Consider the following 6,552-nt stretch of genomic DNA (forward strand, 5'->3'; position numbering starts at 1 on the left):
ACATTTTAGTAAATTAAATAACAAGAGACAAGTGCGATTTCCTATAATGTGCCCCGTGAAACACGTAGCCTACGGTTTCACAACCTAAAAACTTCTATGATTTTTATTGGGCTTATGTGAGATATTTTATTATGGTTCCAAAATCTGTAGTTTGGGGGTCATCAGTCAGCAAGTGTGTGGTTTTAAGGTCTTCCAACGAAATCAAAGAAAATGTAGAAATGTAATGTTATACATGGATTTTTCTTCTTGTTTAACCCATACAGCAAAGGCATGCAGATATACATGGTAGAGAAGAGTTTTGAACTTCAACACCAAACAGTTAGGAAACAATATCCCAAGCTTTGCAAATGTCATGGAGGTCTATTTAATCCATTATCCAAATATGGAGTATGGCATTAGTGCAAACCTACCAAGACATGGCAGCTCACCGAAACTAGCAAAAAGGGCATTATTCGGAAAAGCAGTCCGGAAGCCAATGGTAACTCTGGAGGAGCTGCAGAGCTCAGGTGGGTGAATATATTGACAAGATAGTGCACTCGACAAATCTGGCCTTCATAGTAGAGTAGCAATGAGAAAGGCATAAAAAGTCCTGTTTCTTTGAAACAAGCCATGCAGGTGACACGCTAATCATGCTCCATATGGTGCTCTAGTCAGATAAAATCAAATTTAAACATTTTAAACTACATGCACAATGCTTTGTGTGTCAGGAAAGTTACACTGCACATTATTTTGAACACAGCATCCCCACTGTGAAATATGGTGGTGGCAGCATCATGCTGTGGGAATGCTTTTTCTTCAGTACTGACTGAGAAGCTGGTCCGAGTTGATGGAGCTAAATGCTGGGAAAATCCTGGAAGAAAACATGTTAAAGGATACAAAAGAATGGAGACTTAAGTGGGGTTCAGCTTCCAGCAGGTTGACCACCACAAACATACAGCAACACATACTTGGTAATGACCTCTCATGTAATATTGCAATTGATGGCGATAAGGTTTGCGGTTGTAACAGGACAAAATATGGAATAGTTCAACAGGTGTGAACACTTTGCACCTTAAATGAAACAGGACCAAAACCTTTGTACTTATGAACAAAGGTGATATATAAGTGATATATATTTAAAGCATTGCAATTTGTTATAATTTTGCTCTTTTCCATCCTACACAGAACAACATGCAACTGAGGTGAATAAAGAGAACAGAGCAAACAAATGTGATTATTAAACAGAGGTAACTAATAGTAATAAATCAAGCTTAACAAGTTAAAACACAACACTTCAGGTGCAGTCATAGCTTATTTAATTGATTCAAATGTACATAACAAACCTTGAAGTGCCTGTAAAACTTGCTAGGGCAGGTCTAAATTGTTTGGCTATACAAACACCTAGTTCCTAATAAACCCAGCTTGCAAAGTACAGACAGAGCTTCAGAAGGTACATCGATATTATGTTTGCAAAAAGGCTGAAGAAAAAAAAACTATAACCAGCTGTGAACATGTTTTGTGTGATATGAATACGTTTAACTGATAATCCCTTAACGCCTTTGGCTGTAACCTGCTATTGTAACATGTCTGTCTGTAGAACAAAAAGAAGCAATGCACTTCCAGTCAGTTGTAATCAGTCATCACAGTGATGGAGCATTAGTGAGGATGTTTACTCTAACACCTTCTTTGAGCTCCCTTTAAATCGAAGACATTCAGATGTTGACAGAAATAAGCAAGTGGAGCTAACTCATTAAAATGTCTTGCCATCTGCATAGTCTGGAGCAAAGACATGAAAACTGTTTTGTGAATATTCAGCTGCCATGGCTCAATGATTGCCAGTACTCATCCTTCTCATAGAAACTTGCAGTTGCTGTCACAGTTTCCAAAGCTGTGTTTTTCTGGATACTTCCGTGACTTCTTTGTGTCCTGTCAGTGAGATGTAAAACAACACAAGTGACAGCAAGAATGTCCTTGCCTGACTTCTTATGTAGAAGCTTTGCAAAAATCTCAGACTACCACAACACTTGAAAGATTTGAAGAGTGCATTGAGATAACATTCATTGTGAATCTAGACTACATAAATAGACTGAAATGTACTTAGTTGAATAAATCTACAGACTCATATTATTGCACAAATTCTCAACTCTTCTCATGACTACTCTTCTAATCTTTGTATAGATCCTCATGATATTCCAAATAGTACCGTTATAGGACACATAGGACTCTATTTCATTGTCATGACTGTGGAAAGCATTTGGCTGTTGTGCTTACCTCTTTGTGTTCATCCCCAACTCAGTGTCATGCGTACTTGGCGACCTTTGGTTCATGATCACCTTTTTCCGATATAAGTTGTATTTTCATTTTTTAATAAGTGTCCGAATTGTATTTTACAGACAAAAATGTTGGCTGTAAAATGTAATGCTTTATTATATAAGGTTGCATTATAGCTTGGTCTGACTTAATATGGTGGAGTGGTTGAAGGACGTAGTTTGGTTAATTGAAGTCTGAAGGAGGAATTCAACAGGAAGTGAAAATACTTCAATTTTTTTCACTTTATTTTCAGATGTTGTAAATGCAAACACACCTTTCAAGTCCAATAGGTGGGAAAAATTAAATAAATAAAAGGGAAATGCTTGCGAATGATTACATTTAGTAAATTTCCCTTAATAAAATAAAAAAAAGGTTTCTATTGTGGCGTGCTGGCTTTATGTTTCCTCAGCGACTCCTTCATGTTGGCCTCAAATACACAAGCAACCCCCAGCTCCCAGAAGATCAGCAAGTAGTCACTTCCAAAGCAAGTGGCAAGACGTTATCCAAAGACACAGCCCTTTGGAAGTCCTAATCTAATCTGTTTAAATGCACAGAATTTAAAACGTTAAAAAAAACACCAATTATTCTGAGTTCTGAAGTAAACCCTGACTGTAAAATGTAAATACCACTGCCAAATGCCAATAAACATCTCAGTTATATAGAGAAATCTTTATTTGATGCTTTATCACAAAGAGAACTCTTCATATTGGGCTACATTTATATTTTGAAAATGTCCAAGTTGGTCCTTTCTAACAGCAACCTATTCTGTAAAACCTGTTTGTGGAGCAAGTGGAAAAACACTTGAAAATAGGGATGTGTTGACAACATTTAGGATGACTGAAGCTAAACAAAGAGAAAAAAATAACAAATGCTCTGGTAAGATTACTCAGAACAAGCTTACTAAACAGTTTGTTTCACCTTTACCAAGTCTGGGATCTTCCTACAGTGGCTTTCCTACTCTACTCCCCCTCATTGTACCACACCCTATGAGTCAGACGTGCAGACATAACTAACAATCCCTTGTAGATAAGATCCAAGGATGAGTTGCAACTTATCTATATGTTAAGATATGAAGTTTTTCATCTTCTTATCATGTTCTCTTAAATACAGCTTACGAAGCTCTTTGTTCCAACTGAACTGATTGTTCCTTATCTATTTTCAGCGTGTTGTTTGGGATACATCAGGACAAGCTTTTTCTTGTAATAAATATACAAAAGTTAATTCAAGTTGTGACAGCTCACTCACTTAGAGTAAGACGGGGATGTTTTCCCATAAATACCTCAGTGATGATAATCCATCGGTGAGGAATCCGCCTGCTTACACGGAACAAACCATTCAAGGTGTGGCAAAGGGGAACATATCTGTGCTGACACTCTTAAAAACTATGGTGCATATTTTTCTGGGCCTGGAAAACTTGTATGGTAAGTATTCTTACTGACTTAGCACATTTCAGACTTATAAGGCAAGGACAGAAACTCTCAGCAAAATAGACCACGTGATTTAGACACAATAAACACATACAAAGACGAGGATGATAAGCTGATTTGTTGTTGTTTAACAGTGACATAGCAACCATGTAATTCATTACTGAGGAAGCATGCAAACGCAACGTTAATCCAATAAAAATGCATTGGCTTGCATACTTTCAAGGACAAATAAAGGCTTAAAAGAGTCAGCATAAATTAGAACAATCAGCATAAAGTAACAGCTTTCTTTAACTTTGTCAAATATTATGTAATCAACAAGGGTTTCTGTTTTAATATTTTACTTAATTGCTTTCATTTAAATGTATAGTCCCTTTTTTTGACCAGCTGCGTGTCGAATTTACACCTGGAAATGATATAAAAACATACTTTACTGCAACTGGAAAAAAAAAAAATAATGCAAAATGCAACTGCACAGTGACACAGCACTATCCGCTTCTGTCATACAGAGAGAAAGAGAGAGAGAGAGACCAGCTCTTGTCTTTTCTGTTTGCCTCTCCCTCCGTAACTCATGAGCTCCATAATCCTCTCATTCTGTGGGAAAGTGCTGCCCTCTGCTGTTTCAACACAGAAACACAAGAAAATGTGGGGAGAACAGTTGTGATGATCCTGTAAAAATGGACAAACCTTCCTGACTTGTAATGAAACAGGACCACAAAAGTATGAATCACAGTGTAGCTGTAACTGTAGCTCTGCATTATTTTATGTTATCAGTTATTTATCATGATTATATGGTAGCTACAGCATGGCTGATGCATTATACTTAACATTAAATGCACAGATAACATATTTTGCATCTAAAATTTTAACAATTCAAAATAAAGAACAAAAAATTTTATTGGTTATTTAGCTCAGCTCCAGTCAGATACAAGATTCTGTCAAAATCCACTTCTGTAAATGTATTCATTAATTAATAATTGCAGTACTTGATACATATGAAACAGGGCCTTATTTAATTAATAATTCTGCAATAGCTAATCTGTAAATTGACTGGTAATATAAAGATGAAAGTCATCATAATTTAGGAATATAATATTCTTATGTTTATATCCATACGGAGGACACTGTCATATTTCACTGGTTGATCTTTAGATCTTCTGCTATATACCACCTACACTGAAACACAAATTTATTTGTACACTTAAGACCTTACTGTAGTAAGAGTTTAGTAATACCGAGACTATTAAATATAGAAATGGAAATTTGAAGAAATGAATGAAAAATACAGGGGTTGAACAATGAAACTGAAACACCTGTCATTTTAGTGTGGGAGGTTTCATGGCTAAATTGGACCAGCCTGGCAGCCAGTCTTCATTGATTGCACATTGCACCAGTAAGAGCAGAGTGTGAAGGTTCAATTAGCAGGGTAAGAGCACAGTTTTGCTCAAAATATTGAAATGCACACAACATTATGGGTGACATACCAGAATTCAAAAGAGGACAAATTGTTGGTGCACGTCTTGCTGGCGCATCTGTGACCAAGACAGCAAGTCTTTGTGATGTATCAAGAGCCACGGTATCCAGGGTAATGTCAGCATACCACCAAGAAGGACGAACCACATCCAACAGGATTAACTGTGGACGCAAGAGGAAGCTGTCTGAAAGGGATGTTCGGGTGCTAACCCGGATTGTATCCAAAAAACATAAAACCAAGGCTGCCCAAATCACGGCAGAATTAAATGTGCACCTCAACTCTCCTGTTTCCACCAGAACTGTCCGTTGGGAGCTCCACAGGGTCAATATACACGGCCGGGCTGCTATAGCCAAACCTTTGGTCACTTATGCCAATACCCAACGTCAGTTTCAATGGTGCAAGGAGCGCAAATCTTGGGCTGTGGACAATGTGAAACATGTATTGTTCTCTGATGAGTCCACCTTTACTGTTTTCCCCACATCCGGGAGAGTTACGGTGTGGAGAAGCCCCAAAGAAGCGTACCACCCAGACTGTTGCATGCCCAGAGTGAAGCATGGGGGTGGATCAGTGATGGTTTGGGCTGCCATATCATGGCATTCCCTTGGCCCAATACTTGTGCTTGATGGGCGCGTCACTGCCAAGAACTACCGAACCATTCTTGAGGACCATGTGGATCCAATGGTTCAAACATTGTATCCTGAAGGCGGTGCCGTGTATCAGGATGACAATGCACCAATACACACAGCAAGACTGGTGAAAGATTGGTTTGATTTATTTATAGATTATAAAAGTGTTTTGAGTGTACAGGTGAAACTTAAAAAAATAATGCTAACTAAAAACAAAAGGCATGTTTTTTTAATGACACTGAAGCCAAAAATATGCTGCTAAAAGACAAACTTTGCATTTACATTATTGTGAGTGCATTTGGACAAAAGCCCTTTTACTGGAATTATTTTTTTCCTGATTACATAATAACACAAATTGCAAATTCCACATATTTATTTAATTTATTTATTTATTCACTGTTTTATGAAGCATTTGTTTTGATTTGATTTTTCTGTGAGTAAAGGTCATTGTGCCACTGCCACTTGTCACTGTGATGGTCCATGAGCGATACAAAGGTGCCATACCTAGTGTCACAGCTAAGAGAATTAGCCCAAAGGATTAATGGAGCAAAATTGTGATCTAATTTTTGTTATCTGTTTTTCTAATATTTCATTAATGTCAATCACAAAAAAAAAAAAAAAAAATATATATGACAACACATTGGGTCCAGATGAGAGGAGGCAGAAAACAAAGGTTAGAGAGGGGGAAACACAGGCAAATAGATAGACTAAGAGCATGGTTGATGTACATCTGTCATGC

This window comes from Girardinichthys multiradiatus, chromosome 19 (genome assembly GCF_021462225.1).
Source record: "Girardinichthys multiradiatus isolate DD_20200921_A chromosome 19, DD_fGirMul_XY1, whole genome shotgun sequence".
NCBI classification, from domain to species: domain Eukaryota; kingdom Metazoa; phylum Chordata; class Actinopteri; order Cyprinodontiformes; family Goodeidae; genus Girardinichthys; species Girardinichthys multiradiatus.